Source organism: Microcebus murinus, chromosome 2 (assembly GCF_040939455.1).
Source record: "Microcebus murinus isolate Inina chromosome 2, M.murinus_Inina_mat1.0, whole genome shotgun sequence".
In the NCBI taxonomy this organism is placed as follows: domain Eukaryota; kingdom Metazoa; phylum Chordata; class Mammalia; order Primates; family Cheirogaleidae; genus Microcebus; species Microcebus murinus.
Genome location: NC_134105.1, coordinates 76,137,123 through 76,153,470, shown reverse-complemented (window position 1 = coordinate 76,153,470; position 16,348 = coordinate 76,137,123). Strand labels below are relative to the sequence as shown.

The 16,348-nt window shown below is 48.7% G+C and overlaps 1 long non-coding RNA gene across 2 annotated transcripts in view; it reads left to right on the top strand.

Annotated features, from left to right (window-relative positions):
* Positions 1-15,623, top strand: part of LOC142861007 (uncharacterized) — an 88,350-nt gene extending 72,727 nt beyond the window's left edge. Inside the window, exons 3-5 of one of the 2 annotated variants that reach the window (XR_012917134.1) lie at positions 6,095-6,222; positions 8,701-8,792; positions 13,331-15,623. This is a non-coding gene — a long non-coding RNA (uncharacterized LOC142861007). Of the gene's footprint in view, positions 1-6,094; positions 6,223-8,470; positions 8,629-8,700; positions 8,793-13,330 lie in introns of those variants that run through there. The other variant, XR_012917128.1, reaches the window with a different exon arrangement.
* Positions 15,624-16,348: the final 725 nt, after the last annotated feature.

Sequence of the window (16,348 nt, the reverse complement as noted above, 5' to 3'; positions counted from 1 at the left end):
CTTCTGAGAAATCAGGGGGGAGAAAGACTATAGCCAAATCCTCAAACGAGCCAGTTTTAGCCAGCATGATAGAGCCCTGTGCTTTAACTTTGAAACAACCAATCCACTTTTGTTTGTGCTTTTTTCAGCCCTTACTGTCTAGACAGCCCAGCGCCTCTGCTCAGCTCATAGAAACATTCCTTCTATCTTAAAGAATGATGTTGCTGTATTCTAAAATCGCAAATAAACTCTATTTAAGAACTTTAAGCTAAATGTGTTATAATTTTGTCTTTTGAAAATTACATGTTAAAATGATAATATTTTGGATATAATAGGCTAATCACATATATCCTTATAATTAATTTCATCTGTTTTGTTTTACTTTTTTAAATGTGGCTACTAGAAAATTTAAAGTTATATATGGGGCTCATGTTACATTTCTTTTGAACAGTTCTGGGCCAGAGGATTTGGATTTTATTTAACTGGCAACAGAGAGTCTTAGGAGAGTTTCAAGCAGCTGTGGTCTGCTTCCCACAGGCATGGTCTGCTTCTGGTGCCAGGTGGGGTTTGTGAGCACAGGCCGGAGGAGGAGAACCACGGAGAGAGTCTAGGCCAGAGGGACTGAACTAGGGCAGTGGAGGTGGGAGTGGAGACGGGGACAGCAGGATGGGTGAGGCGGGGTGGCCAACTGGATGTGGAAGGTGGACAGAGATGGGGGCAAGGATGATGCCCAGGTTTCTGGCTTGGACGACTGTCTGGCTGGGAGTGATAATAGCAGAGATGAAAGTATAGGAGGGCTGAGGCTTTCTGGGGGAGGTAGAGTTCAGTTTCAGCCGTGGTGAACTGAGCTGCAAGGGGAACTTGCAGGTATCCCGCAGGTGTCTGAGCACAGGGGTCTGGAGTCCTGTTTGCTCCATGGTAAAAACATATCCCAAATCAGCCATTTCCTGCCACCTCTACTGCTATCACCCTAATCTCAGCCACCATAATCTCTTCCCAGCACTGTTGCCATAGCCTGCTAACTGGTCTCCTTGCCGACGCATTTGCCCTGCTTTTCTCAAGTCTCAAGGCAGAAGAATCTTGCCAAAAACCATATCAGAACACTGATGCCTCCCCTCACAATCTCCCAGTGAATTCCATCGCACTCAGCAGACGGAGACTTAAGGCCCTGTGTGACCCAGCCCCTGCTACTGTCTCAGTGACTCTGCTCTAATGACACTGGCCTCCTCTTTGTTCCTGGAATGCACCAGGAGGCTTGAATCATAAACCTGAAAGGCAGAGTCTTGAATACCACGATCTCAAATGCCGAAATCCCAAAAGATCAAAATCCCTAAAGTAGCTGGGTGCGGTGGCTCACGCCTATAACCCCAGCATTTTGGGAGGCCAAGGAAGGAGGGTCATTGAGGCCAGGAGTTTGAGACCAGCCTGAGCAACATAGAGAGACCCCATCTGCATTCAAAAAATAAGAAAAATTAACTGGCCCTGGTGGTACGCACCTGAAGTCCTAGCACTTTGGGAAGCCAAAGTGGGAGGATTGCTTGAGCCCAGGAGTTGGAGGCTGCAGTGAGCTGTGATCACTCCCCTGCACTCCAGCCTGGGCAACAGAGCAAGACCCTGTCTCCAAAAAAAATAAATAAATAAAAATCCCTAAAGCCTAAAATCTCTACTGTAACATCTAAAATAGTGAAAATCACAATCCTGAAAGATTAAAATCCCGAAAGCCAAATTCTGAGGAAAGGGTTAGTACATTTTTGGTTGTACACAGGATAGTTTCATCATGTTAGTTGCATCATATTAGGTGGAACATGACCTTGTTATCGTCTTTATTTGGAAATTAAGTATGGTTTAAGGAGATGCTTATGCGTGCCAGGTTGACCAGGGGTGGACTTGGGGACCTAATTGTGGGTGTCGACTGGATTACCTAGAAACCTGGTCAAGCATTATTTGGGCGCATCAATGAGGGTGTTTCCAAAGGAGATAATGTGTGATCTGAGCAGACCCAGTGGGAAGGTCTGCCCTCAGTGTTGTGGGCACCATCCAATGGGGGGGGGACGGGAGAGGACAAATACAGAAGGCACGTTGGTCTCGCTCTGAGAGCTTGGGCCGTTATCACAGGAGTGGGTTGGTTATCACAAGAGTGGAATTGTTATAAAATCGCATTTGGGGCCAGGCACAGTGGCTCATGCCTGTAATCCTAGCACTCTGAGAGGCCGAGGCAGGAGGATCGCTCAAGGTCAGGAGTTCGAAACCAGCCTGAGCAAGAGCAAGATCCCATCTCTACTAAAATTAGAAAGAAATTAATTGGCCAACTAAAAATACATAGAAATATACATAGAAAAATATATAGAAAATACATAGAAAAATATATAGAAAAATACATAGAAAAAATTGGCATGGTATGGTGGCTCACACCTGTAATCCTAGCACTCTGGGAGGCCAAGGTGGGAGGATTGCTCAAGGTCAGGAGTTCAAAACCAGCCTGAGCAAGAACAAGACCCGGTCTCTACTATAAATAGAAAGGAATTAATTGGCCAACTAACATATATAGAAAAAATTAGCCAGGCATAGTGGCGCATGCCTATAGTCCCAGCTACTCTGGAGGCTGAGGCAGGAGGATCGCTTGAGCCCAGGAGTTTGAGGTTGCTGTGAGCTAGGCTGATGCCACGGCACTCTAGACTGGGCAACAGAATAAGACTCTGCCTTAAAAAAAAAAAAAAAAAAAGTGCATTTGGGCCTCCCTGCCTCTCTCTTGTGTCCGTGCTGTGTTGCCCTCCGCCGTTCAACATGGGATGACGCAGCCAGAAGGCCGTCACATGTGCCTCTCGACCTTGAACTTCCCGGCCTTTGGAACTCTGTAAGAAATCTTTTATTTATAAATTACGCAGTCTGCGGTATTCTGTTTTAGCAACACAAACCGAACTAAGACGCTGAGTATCAGCAGCAGAAGGAAGCCTGTCAGGCAGTCAGGAGATGGGCAGGGGTGCCAGGAGGAGCTGCCCATCTGGGAGTGAGCAGAACCGGAAGTGGCTAAGGGGCCCAGGGAGGGTGAGCAGAATGGGAGGTGCGGGGCCGGGACTGAAACCCCAGGGTGGGAGCTGGTCAGGAGGTCGGAGGGGAATTCCAATGTCATCATCAGCAGACACATCAGGCTATAGCGCCGGAGTCCTCAAGTAGAGCCGGCAAAGACCTCCCCGAAGCCAGCAGTCATTGCTCATGGAATGCTCATGGAACCCCGTGGGGCCCCTGCAAGGAGGGAGAGGCTGTGAGAAGAACACAACACCTCGCAGGGGCCCGCCGGCCTCAGGCCAGGCTAGGGTGAGACTCTAGAGTCAAGGGCCTCACCACTTGAGAGTCCCTATGAAAGAGCAGGAGCCTCACGCTGGGCGGCGGTAGATGCAGTGGACTAAGGCCTTTCCCCACCTTCTAGCAAAGAATGAGTGAGGGCTCTGATGGAGGCAGAGGTCCCATGGCCCGCTGTGCCCATGAGGGTCTCAGATGGTGTGGAGATGAGGGTCAGGCACTGGGGGGGTGACAGGTCAGGCAGGACACGAGCACCAGCACGGAAGAGGCAAGGCTGTGCCCCGCCCCCCACCCCAACCTCCCCGGCCCTCCCTGGCTCTGGCTTTGCTGCTCTGGGCTGTGTCTTGCCCTGGTCTTCCTAGTGGATTTTTCTGAAAGATTTCCCGAGGGCTTTGGCCACATGACGGGAAGTTTGGAAGATAACAGAATGCCAACTGATAAGGTTGTTAAAAGATTAAATGTGATGAAAGTATATGAAGTCCTTAGAATGGTGCCATAGATATGATCACTGCTCTTTATAATAAGCCACCTACATATACATCCTGCAGCAAATATGGTCTAGTTTGCTAGTTTTTGGACTCTGTATTGATGGAATCATACTGTAAAACAAACAAATAAGCCAAAAAAAAAAAAAAAAAAGAAAAGAAAAGAAAAAAAACTCGGACAGGTAGATGATGCCTGCATGTGGACAGCAGCGTTGCCTATGGAAGGAAGAGAAGGATGCAGCAGTTGCTGAAGTTCTGGAAACAGGAGAAGCCTGTCGTGGCGGGCAGGGTGATGAGGCAAGGATGCAAAGGTGGCATCAACAGGTGATGCCACCTGTTGATGCCACCTTTAGATGCCAACAGGCTACTACCTCAGCCAAAGAGGGCAACCAGCAGAACCCAGCCTAGATCCAAAGAGTGGGAGGGCTCTGAGGAGTGAGGCCACCTGTCCCCTCCTCACCAACCAACCTGCACCAGGTGAGGCTGCAGGTGGGAGGAGGCAGAAGGCTGGGAGGCACCAGGAGGGGAGGGGCCCAAGTAGGTAGAATCTCAACATTAGACGAGGTAGGAGGCTTATTCCAAGCCAAGAGAACAGCACTGGAACTTTCCCCAAACCAAGCTGGAGCCCCTTCCTTTGTCTCTGCCTACAGAAAGCAGCAGATAGAAGATGTTTCCCACAAATAGCTCATGATGTCCCTCTTGTCTGAAATGATTGGTTTTAACTATAAAAATAGTTGATGGAAAATATAGAATATGAAAAGAAAGAACAAAATCTACTCATAGTCCTATCCCATCACAACCACTGTTTAAATTGAGGTGCATTTCCTTCCAGCCCTTGTTCTACGCATAAATGGAATGCTAAATTCAATTCTCTTTTGGTTTTTAATTGAGTTCAGATTAAGTCGGGCCAAGTGGAAACAGGTTATCAGGATTTTGCTCTTGAAATAAAAACTCTACAGCTGTATTCAAACTACAGGGGAAGTTATTTAAAAAACAATAACAACTAGTTATTTATAGAATGCTTATTAAGTGCTAGATCTGTTCCGAATATTTTACAGGAATTTTTCTTAAGTTAATAGAGCAATTCATAAGGAATAACCATAAATTACCATTATTATCCCCATTTTGCAGATGGAGGGTGGATTATGAAACTAAACACAAAAAAAGTCTGCATTAACTTCTAAGGCCACATGATTAGGAAGGATTGGATCTAGAATACAGGCCTAGCGAATGTGATTTTATGGTATCTAATAAACAGCTAAATGAGGCTTGATGAGACTTTGCATTTCAGCTAAAGCTACAGTTTGTGAATAAGGAAAAGCTTTGTGCTCATGGTCCTCACTCTTGCTTTCCTGCGCTGCGTGGACCACTTCTCCGTCTGCTGTCTAGTTGCATAACTTCACCACTCGGGGTATTTCCAGCGCAGCTGCCGGGCCTGGCTGTGGGCCACCGACTGACGATGTTTGTGTGAGTGCAGCCTCAACAGGGCTCAAAGGAACAGTCCGGTGCTTAGGGAACCCAGAGCCCCCAACTCCCCACTGCATTCTCTGCACGGGTGGAATTGACTGGAAAAGTTATTGTCGAGTTATTTAACACATTTGTACTAAATACTTGGAAGTAGCAACTACTTCAAGAAATATGTTTTTCTTTTGAAGTTATCTTTTTTTCCTTTTGATGATATTCATGGAGCATGTATTCTACTCCAGGCCTTGTGCCCTGAGCTGTCCATGGATCTGCCCATTTGGTTTTCACACGGCCCTGAGCTCTGGTTCACCTACCGTCTCTGCTTTAGAGAGGAGGAGGCAGAGGTGGCGTGGTAACTTTCTCATATGCACATGGCTGGTACGTGAAGGAGGCCTAGCAAATCCACCCTCTTGACCAGTCACCACACTGCTTCACCTCCCTCCTTGTGCAACAGTCCTGGACCTGTCATCTGTGGGTGTGTGGCTGCCCCACTGCTGAGCCTCGTGGGCTTCGGTTTCCCTATTTGTAAGGGGTTACACTAGACGCTCCCAGGGACGAGGTCTGTGGGCCCCTGTGCTCCGAGATCCCTGACCCGCTGCACTCCATCCAGGGCCCCCTGGGTGCAGGGGATCCAGGAGAAGTGTATCAGGGCCTCTGGATCCTCAGGGAATTTTTGGACTCTAAATTCTAAATTTAAATCATGGGAACATGATTGGTGGTATAACAGTGAATAATTAATTTCTTAAAGTGTGATTCAGACCAGAGTGTAAGGGTTCTGGAAAGGCAGCTTCCCAGTGGAAAAATGGATCATCCTAAAGGGAGAGCAAACCCTCCCTAATGTTTGCTGAAAATTGCTTCTCTGTTAGGCAAGAGCCGGACGCGCTTGGACAAGTCATCACCATCTGACTCCCAGTCCAGCCCAACACCCCAGCCGGGGAGCCCTGGGAAGCTGGCGGACGTGCCACATTTCAACGAAAGCACGAACACTTAGAGAGTATGTTTGGTTTTTTTCCTTCACATGATGCACTTCCCTATGTTGAAATGTTCTCTCCATAGGGCTGTGCGGGGGAAGATGTATGTTGAGGAAGCAGAGCTCAGGGAGACAGAGTTCTGATTGGGTGGGATTGTGCAAAAGTCACTGAGTGAACCAGGGCATGGAGACACTGCCTGTGCCGAAGCTGGGTCCCTTCAGCCATAAAGAACTGGCTGTGAGCAGAAACAGCTTGCATGGGTTTGCAGCCATGACACCAGGGGACAGAACTGCTGGATTCCCTATGGTAGCACGTTTATAAACCAGTGTTGGCTTGATGTGTTGAGCTTTGGGTTCACCAAATGAATGGAAGAGTGAGTCTTAGGTTGGTTTTGACTCACTATTGTGGCATCTCAGGGCCTGGGGAGAGGTGGCATGTGTCCCAGGATTCTTGGTCTCCCATCCTCTCTCTTCCTCTGTTGGTCTTCCCTGTTCTGTGCCAGCCCTGTGGCTCATTCTAACCTTGCAAGGGGTATCTACATCCATGTCCGAGATTTCAGTGTTCAGCAGCAGGCGGATGCCTCTCACCTCTGGAGGTCCAGCTGAGAGCGGGCTCAAAATCTTTGGACCCATGAATGTGCCATGGTTGCCTTCTGGGCATATTCACGGGTAGACCTATAGGTGCCTACTTCTCAACTAAACTTCACTCAGTCCTGCTTCTCCTCCTCCACCTCCTAACTCCGTGAATGGCACCAGTACTCACACTCACCATCCCCCCTACCCCGTCCAAACAGTCAGTAGTTCCCCCCTTCGTATGCCTTTCCGATCTGTGTACGGACCTCAGTCCAGGCTCCGGCATCTCCTTCCGGCAGCCTCACATTGACCAGAGACAATTTCCAAGAGAAGCAATACAAATGACCATTAAACATGGGGCAGTTGCTCAATCTCCTTTTACTGTAAACAATCAAAGCTACTGTTTCCAGATTGTGGGGAAACAGGTAGTCTGATGTACTTCTGGTGAGACTGCAAATTTGTAGAAACTTTCTGGAAGGCAATTAAGCAATAATAATTCAAAATTTAGAATTTCTATAATCATTGACCCAGCAATGCCAGGAACTTGTAGGAATTCGTGCTACAGGAATAATCATCAGATAAGGGTACCAAGTGTATGTAAAAGAATATCAGTTATGTGAACTGCAACATTGTTAATAATAGTTAAAATGCAAATTAGTCAAACTTTCACCAGTAGTGGTTTGTTTAAATAAATCACTATGCAGTCATACAATAGAATATTATGCAATTGTTAAACGAAAAAAGCAAATCCCTAGAGACCTATGTTTTTACAGGGAAAAATGTTCAAATATAATAAGAGGCAGATTATAAAGCATTTTATTCATTTTATTCATGCATACTTCCTTTCATGCCTTTAATAAGAAAAAAAGTGAAAAAATATGTTAAACCATTAGCAGTTATAATCACTGGATTGAGTTAGACTTACTAGTGGCTTCCACATTCTATTTCATATTTTTGAAGATTTATGAGTTTATTATATTAAACACTTGTAACAACAGCAAAACCAATAAATATTGCCAATGTGGGGGAAAGTTTTTTCTTCTTGCTTATTTAAAGGAGTAATTTGAGGGACTTACCTCTGCTAGATGTGGGGAATGTGCTGTCGCAAAGGGTCATTTCTCATTCTGAGGGACCTCGGCTTGATGCCTTAGCTCCTGATGGAAGGGCCTCATATTCCATGAAATTCGTGCTGCGATTTGACTCCAGCTTTTTACTAACTCCTAAGAAACCACAATATAACATTTGCACAATCTATTTCCACTTCAGCAAAGGGGAAAAAAATTATACTCAATTTTCAACTACCAATGGGTAAGAATTGTTTGTATAAATGAAATCTACAAATAATAGACATTTTATCTCTTCCATCTATACTTCTCTCAATCATGCTTTTGTACTTATTACCAGAACTAAATAAACCAATTTCCAATTTCTCTTTTCCTCATTCCCAATGTGCTCTTGGACTGACTTGTTCTTAGAGAAGCCTCCCTGGCTCCTATTGATCAATGATTTCCTTTTTACCTAACCACACCAGGTCACCTACTGCAAGTTACAATTTCTTTTGGCGCTGATGGCATGCTCCTTTGACTGTGGCTAATGGAATCTCATCCTTTTCCCTTGTTAGGAAACCAAAAAGACAAACTTTGTCCTTTGACTTAGCAATCGATCAATTAACTTTATGTTAATTAAACCTGGTAAGCTGACAGTGGCAAAACCTCTGCATGCCCTGGTAAGACTCATGTTCTCCAGAGGGCGGGGGACAAACCCTTCAGGGACAACAGTCCAGCCAGCCAGCTAGACCAACAGACGTGCTTGCCGAGGGCGAGGAGGGTCTGGAAAGAGTGATAGCAGAGGGAGAGGGTGAGTATCAGCTACAGCCACGAGACCACCTGCAAAGGGGGGTGGTGAGGTTGTCCCACTAACTCTCATTAGTTTTTCCCCAGAAACCATGAGCCCCGTGTGCCCTCTCAAAGACTCAGCTGGTGGACGCAGGATGACATGAACCCCATGGAAGACGTGAGCAGGTACACGGGGCAGTCTTGAGTGGGCTCAGTTCCTGCTACCCCCAGAGGTCCTGGGGTCCGGTTTTGCTGTTTCTGTGAAGTCCACCAGCGCTTTCCGGTGCTTTTGCTTCTGACGGCCCCATACCCTGGACTGTCTCTGGAAGACAGCCATGCGGTTAGCAGACTGCTCTGCCCGCGTGCGCAGGGCCCACACCTGCCTGGGAGTGTCTGTCTCCTCGGGGCACCCCTGAGCCAGGGACTGCAGTTTGTCAGCACAGGGCCCAGCCCCCTTGCCTCGATGGGGACAAACTCACAAGTCTCTCCCTTGTGGGACTGTGCCTGCGATCACACCCTTGCTTGGCTGCTTCCTGTTCCCAGGCCTGCTTCTCCCACTGCCAAACCAGATTCTTCAGGGAGCCCGTCTTCCCGACTTACTTGTGCAGGAACCTTCCTCTCTGGGTCTGCTTCTGGGTAATCCTCCACAAATAAGAGACAAATGATGGTAGGTGACATTCACCGAGTACTTACCGCGTGTAAGGTGCAGAAATAAGAGCTTTTCACGAGCCCCCTGGTCCACTTAGTCCTCCAGCGCTCCATCAGGTGAGGCGGGTGTGATTCTAACCTCTCAGCAGCATGTCTTAGACCAACCTAAGAGCGCGGGCTGGTGCCTGCCTGCCCAGGGTCAAATTTCAGTTCTGCTGGTCACTACCTGTGCGACCTAGGACACGTACTCTGCTCATATGTAGAGTGAGGGGAGTAACAGAATCTACTTCATTGGTTGGGTATGAGAATTTGGTGAGTTCATGTGAGGAAAGCATTGGCGTGCTATGGAGAAATATTTCACATGGGGTGACTGAGACTTACAGAAATGGACTAACTTGCTCTAGCCCACCCAGCTGAAGTGGGCGAATCAGGTTCAAAACCCAGGTCTGTAAGATTTCAAGCCTAATTTCTTAACCACGATTCTCTGCCACCTCTGGTCAGGCCCACTGCCCCTTCCTTTGTCCTCTTCCCTTTCCGAAGGACCGTTTTACTCCAAGGCTCCCTGCCCACTCCCGGCTTGCCTTTGCTGGTATCGAGTCCTCCTCTCAACAGGAGCCTGGGGCAGAGGCTGGCCCAGGAGACTCCAGCGCTGCCCTGGGGCCGGGGCAGCCCTCCATCGCTGCCAGATATCGCCTTGCCACGGATGGACCACTGTGTATTAATTCTCCAGGAGACCTTCCCACAGACATGCAATTTCTTCATTTCAGCAGTGCCCCCCGCCCAAAAAAGCAGAGAGGGACTTCTCTTTGCTAGTGACGTAACAGCTTATGAGTACCTTTGTTTTAATTCAAAAATCCGTTTCTCTGTTTTCCCAGTTGCAGAGGTAAACAGCAGATGGGATAATAATTTAAAACACATGGAAACATGGAGGGGGGAGGGAAGTGAGAAAACTCTCACTTTCTGCCTGTGTGACTTCCTGAGGATGCTTTACCCGCCCAGGCCTTGACTCACGGGCCACCATTGGCCGCCTCTCCAGCCGGGATGACACACCTGGCAGGCCTGGCCAATGTCCTTATAAGGCAGCCGCTGTGCCGGGGCTGGCTGCCTCCCCGGCCATCGACATTTCAGTCAGCGATGAAGCAACAACGTCTGCCCTGGGAAGGGCGGGGAACAGCTTGCTCCTAGTTCTCTACGCCCCGCTCAGGCGGCCCTGCTTCCTTTTCTGTTGGTTTGAAAGTGAAAATCTAACGCTGGGAGAACCTTGGGAATGCAGCCACTCATGTCAGGGTTATTCATTTAGCGACATTTATTGGGCAGCTGCTACGTGCCAGATGCAGTAATCTTACCAGGCCATTATTTACAAGAAAGGGAAGAGATCCAGATCCAGTTGTAGCGCCTGGACCCAATTTCACAGTCTCTCTCTCTCTCTCTCTCTCTCTCTCTCTCTCTCTCTCTCTCTCTCTCTCTCTCTCTCTCTCTCTCTCTCTGTGTGTGTGTGTGTGTGTGTGTAGGTAGGGGAGGGGGTGTCTCAAGGTCCCTTCAGGTTCCAGGTCTTGGGAATGGAGAGGGGACATTTACCATCTGATGTCATATGTGCCAGTGTACCAAGCGCAGGGAGGAGATGGGGAGGCCCTGGCACTGTCCACGATTTAATCTCTGGGCTCCTAGGTCATGTTCCCGCACTGCCTCCCTCGGGTGGTCTGCTCGGGATCCAGCTGCTCTGCTGGGGGAAGGAGCCAAGATCGAGATGACCCCTGGGGGTTCCAAAGAGTTTTACCTTTTTTTGAGAAGAGATGCTGCAGACACAGGTGACTTCAGGACTCAAGCTGGGTTAACTGCCCCTGTGCTATACTCTCTACCATCTCTTCTCTCATGGCCCTTAGCATGCATTTTTCTTTTGGACAGTCAGAGGATCCCACAGAGAGGACAGAAGGCACACCTAGCCAGCTTCTTTGGGTTTGAGATGTCAATCACCTTCCCCTCCCCAGGGTTCCCATCCTCATCTCCCTCCATCTTCTTGCCTCCTCCGTTCTGGCCTCACTGGCCTCCTTGCTACTCCTTAAACACCCACAGCTACAGTTGTCAGATAAAATGCATGGTTGCCAGTTAAATGTGGATTTTAGATAAACAACAAATAATTGTTTTAGTGTAAGCAATGTTACAGTTTCAAAATTCATGGTGAAACTTAATCTCCAATGCAACGGTATTAAGAGGTGAGGCCTTTAGGAGGTGATTAAGTGATGAAGGTGTAGCAGCCCTCATGGATGGGTTAGGGCCCTTATAAAAGGGCTTGAGGGAGTAAATTTGCTCCTCTTCTGCTGTTTCATTATGTGAGGACACAGTGTTAGTTCTCCGTCACCCCTTTGCCATTCCTCCACCGTGTGGGGACACGGCATTCATCCCCTCCAGGGGACACAGCAACAAGGGGCCTTCTTGGAAGCAGAGAGCAGCCCTCAACCAGACGCTGAACCTGCGGCACTTTGATCTTGGACTTCCCAGCCTCCAGAACCCTGGGAAATAAATGACTGTTCTTTATACATTACCCAGTCTAGGGTATTTTGTTATAGCAGCACAATGGACTAAGACTAAGACAAGTATTTTCCAAATTTTATGTGGGACCTCTACTAAAAAATTATTTGTTGTTTATCTGAAATCCAAATTTCACTGGGTGTCCAATTTTTCTTTTTTTCTTTTCTTGTTTTCCTCCTCCTTTTTGTTAAATCTGGTGACCCCAGGCCAAGCTCATGCCCACCCTGGGTATGCTCTTCCTCTGGCAATGCCACGGCTCACTTGACCCACTTGGCCCACTTGACTCGGGGCTCTGCCCAAAAGCTGTTTCTTCAGGGAGGCCTTCCCTGATCCCACATCTCAGACAGCAGCCCCATCCTTCCCCTCTCCCCTTCCTTGCACCTTATTCCCTCGCAGCCTTATCCTGCCTGCCTTTACCCTTGTGTATTTGATTTTGGTTTGTCCTCTACTAGCACGAACTCCACAGGCAGTCAGAGATCCACATCTGTTGTGTTCCCTTCCGTTCCTCCCCCACCCCTGTGCCCAGCGGGGCCTGGCATAAAACAGGCATCCAAATACTATTTGTTGAATGAATGGATTATTCTGTAAGATCAAAAGAGAAGGATTTTGAATTCCCAGGTCAGCCCAAGAAAGAGAAGGTAGGAGAAGAAGGCTCTGAAATTACTGGGGGAAGAGAGAGGGGGAAGAACAGGAAGACAGAGAGAGACCGAGAGAGGAGGTACATGCTGAGACCTTTCTGAGTCTGCAGGTGTGTGAGTTCAGAAATGTCGTTGGGGGCCATACAAGCTTCTAGATCACATTTCCAAGGAAGAGCAGTACAAAGCAGAGCTTCAGAGCACAGGCTTTGGCCACACAGATTCAAAATTTGAGTCTGGACTCCACCACTTACCTACTCTAAGGCTTTAGACAATTAATTAACCTCTCTGGGCCTCAGTTTCCCTGTCTGTTGAATGGGGAGATATAAACGAGACAATATATGTAAAGCACTTAACACAACATCCAATACCTGGCAAGTGCACGGCAGAAGGCAGGCAGCCACACTCCTGATCACTAACTTCATATGTACCCATTGCCTCTTGGATTTTTGCTCTTAGTTGATGGCCATTTCTCAAAAAGAAACAAATTTTTTGGTTTTGTTTTTAAATTATCACAGGAGGGTTAGGGTGCCCACAACGGTGATTAAACAGTGGCACACCAAGTGCACTGTGGGCCCCGGAGGCCAGCCAGCTCTCTGGCCAGCTGAGCGACTGGCTCCCACGAGCTGGCCTCCCAGAGGGAGGTTCAAATTCAGCTGCAGTGCAGGGGTAAGTCGCTGCATTTAGGGGCCTTGGAGGTTTCTAGGAAATAGTTGAAGGTGCAAGTGCTAAGCCCAGAGGTGTCAGGAGCTCATGTCACTAAGCACACAGGGCAGGGTGCAGCTGTGAACGCAGAAGCCGGCTCAGCTTTGACGTGGGCCAGCTCTGTACCCTGGTGCCTCACTTAACCTTTGAGCCTCACATTCTTCCTGTGGAAAATGGATGACTGCTCCTGCTTTGTCTTTCTTACAGGTTTGGATGATTATAGAAAGAAATAGAGAATGACACAGAGCTCTGGCGACTGTGAACTACTTACTATATAAAGCCCGGGATTGTCATGCTGTCATCAGCATTGTCTGCAGGGGGTGGTCTTGGCTGGCTGACTGTGGACCCCCAGCTCCGTGGGCTTCTCGGTGTCACCCACACCCTGTACCTCGTATTCACACACCCTCTTCCTGGCGCCAGGGTAAATACCAATCAGTGATGTGTCCCCGTGGGGTTAGAACGACATGAGACAATCCTTCCCTGGGACTCCTGCACCGTGTCCTCCGATCGGGCCAGCGAGTGTCTGCCAGATGTGCACCTCCCAGGCCAGAGGCCACCGCAAAGGCAGGAAATTAGCACCAGTTCTGAGTAAACATCTCTGTCCTTTACTGAGGCAATTCAGCACTTTGCTATGTTAGTATTTGCCCCCCCCCCCCCTTTCGAGGACTGAACACTACACATGAAAAGTCCCATGGTCCCCAGCACCAGTGAGACCGACACAGCCTGGGCAGGCTCCAGCCCCTCTCCCATCCCAGCCTCCGCATTTCTGGTGAGTTCCTAGGCGGCAGCACTGTCAGGAGCCAAGTGATGCGCACTGAGGCAGACCGGCAGGGACAGGATGTACCAGCATCCGTGGCCTTGGCCCATGGTCCAAGGTCCTGGCCCAGCCTGCAAAGCCAAGTTGCCTCTGAGAAGCAGATTTTTTTTCTCTCTCTCATTTGGATGCATATTGGCCAGTGCTGTCCTCAGTATGCTTGCCTCGGGCCTTGCAATTTCATGCAGTTATTAGAAAAATATTAACCAGTGATTACTATGCACTAGGTGCTCGGAATGCATCAGTAAACAAAACAGATTTTTAATTTCCCTTCCTTAGTGGGACTTACATGCTGGTGGGAGGAGGCAGAAAATATATAACCAGATCATAGATGATGGGGAAACTTAGCAGCGTAGGGAGGGTAGGAACCTGCACAGCATGGAAGGAGCCATTGACTCCTCCTTAAACAGGGAGCCCAGCGCAGGCCTCAGTGGGGAGGTACTGCGGGAGGACAGACCAGCGGAGGTGAGCAGCTGGCAGGGAGCAGCCAATGCAAAGGCCCTGATGTCTTGGCCACAGCCTGGTGTGTTCAAAGAACAGGGAGCCCAGTGGCTGGAGCCCTGTGAGTCGGGGAAGGAGAAATGTGTAGAGAGCAGTCCTGGGAGGGGGAGCAGGAGAAACGTGGCTCCAAACCATCTAGCAGCAAGGCCTGACTTTGGTTTGGGCGTCTTGAAGCCTGTAGAATTTGGAGATGCTTCTTTAAGAAAAAAGTATGCAATTACAAATACGAAATTAGGTGCAGGGTCTTGGAAGGGCAAATGAGCATCCCTGAAGGGTCAGCTCCTTCACTTCCCTCCTGTGGAGCCGTGGCCCGAGGACTGTGCTAGAGCAGCCCAGGGGGGCCACGCTTACCCCTGAGCGGTTGTCCTCCCTCCCTCCCCTGCGGCACGGCCTTTCTGTGACGTCTTTTCTTGGTCCAGACTTCCTGTGACAGTCATCTCAACCAGAGTTTGCACAAATAGAAATGGGGACAGAGAGAGGAGCTGCGAGGGACCACAGTGAGGCCCAGCCCAGCCCAGCCCAGGCCCACGCCGGGCAGCACCAGCCCTCGGGACCACACTGACTGTGGGGGAAGGACGGGATCACTCCTCCACAGAGGACGCTTCTCTGATATTGGAGGTTCTGTTCCCATGAGGAAAAGAAACTAAGAGGGCGGGACAGACGCACACTCACCATGAAGCAGGCCTAGGGTCCTCCTGGAGACCCCGAGCCGGGCCCTGCAGGGGTAGCTTCGGGACAGGGGCAGTGGGTGGCTGGGTGAGCACCACTCAGGGGCCCAGACTCTGTTCAGAAACTGGGAAGGGGTCCAAGGGCAGCAGAGCAGGCAGGGAGAGGGAGTAACAGGAATCATCCCCGGCCCAGTTATTAACTATTAGCAGCAGGGAAAGAAACTAGGCATATGGGACAGCCATTCCGTGCCTCTATGCCCGGTGTCCACTGAGGGGCTGGTTAAAGATGCCACCTGACAGTGGCCAGTGTGCGTGTACACATTTTCCAAAAAACAAATCATGATAATTAAAAGAAGAAGAAAGATGCCAACTACTAATTCTGTCTAGGTAAAGACATTTAAGCAAGTTTGGATACAATGTGGGAACTTTGATAAATTTGTTTAACTGAGATTCTCGTTGTAATCCAATCCCTTGCTATTTGGAATAAATAAATCAGTCCAGAAACATCTAAAGAACAGCTGCTGCATGCAAAGTTTTATTTTAGGCCCCATGGGGTATTCAAGGATGTGGATTCCAAAGTCTGGCTCCTGGAGGAGTAACCTCTAGTTATGAAGTTAATGTTTATACCTGTGGGGGGAGGGCTGGCAGTGGCTTCTCAGGCTCTGAGCTTGGCTCTAATGTTTCCCCCGGGCTCTTGCCTACATCCAAGACATCAACCACCTCCCGTTAAGCTTGTGATGCTAAATCTCTCTCCAGCCTGACTCCCAGCTGCCTCCGGTGGGTTGTCCTGGCTGCAGGCTCCCCGGCTTTGGCTCCCTGTCCACACAGTGGCCAGGCTGGCCTGCCGCAAAGGCAGCTGGTCACAGCCCTCGCCCACGCCTGCACAGGAGCACATCGCCCACGTCAGAGGTCCCAAACACTTGGAAATGTAACTCGCTTCTCAAATAAATATATTCAACACCAATAGAAGAAAGAAATGAAAAGTTATCTTATTGGCAGGTATGTGCTTTGTAGGCACACATTTATAACACTTGCTTGTTTATAAAGCCAACCACTCGGAACAATGAGGCTATTTTGAAAAGCATAAGCATTTGACATTCATGGTCATGGATGCAGTTGTAGTTTTATATCAGCCTCGGTATCCAATTTATTCCTGCATTTGTTTCTATAGCCCAAAGTTGAGAAAGTTTGATTCGCAGAGGTAAGTCCTAAAAATAGCAACAGCTTCATTTTATTTTTTAT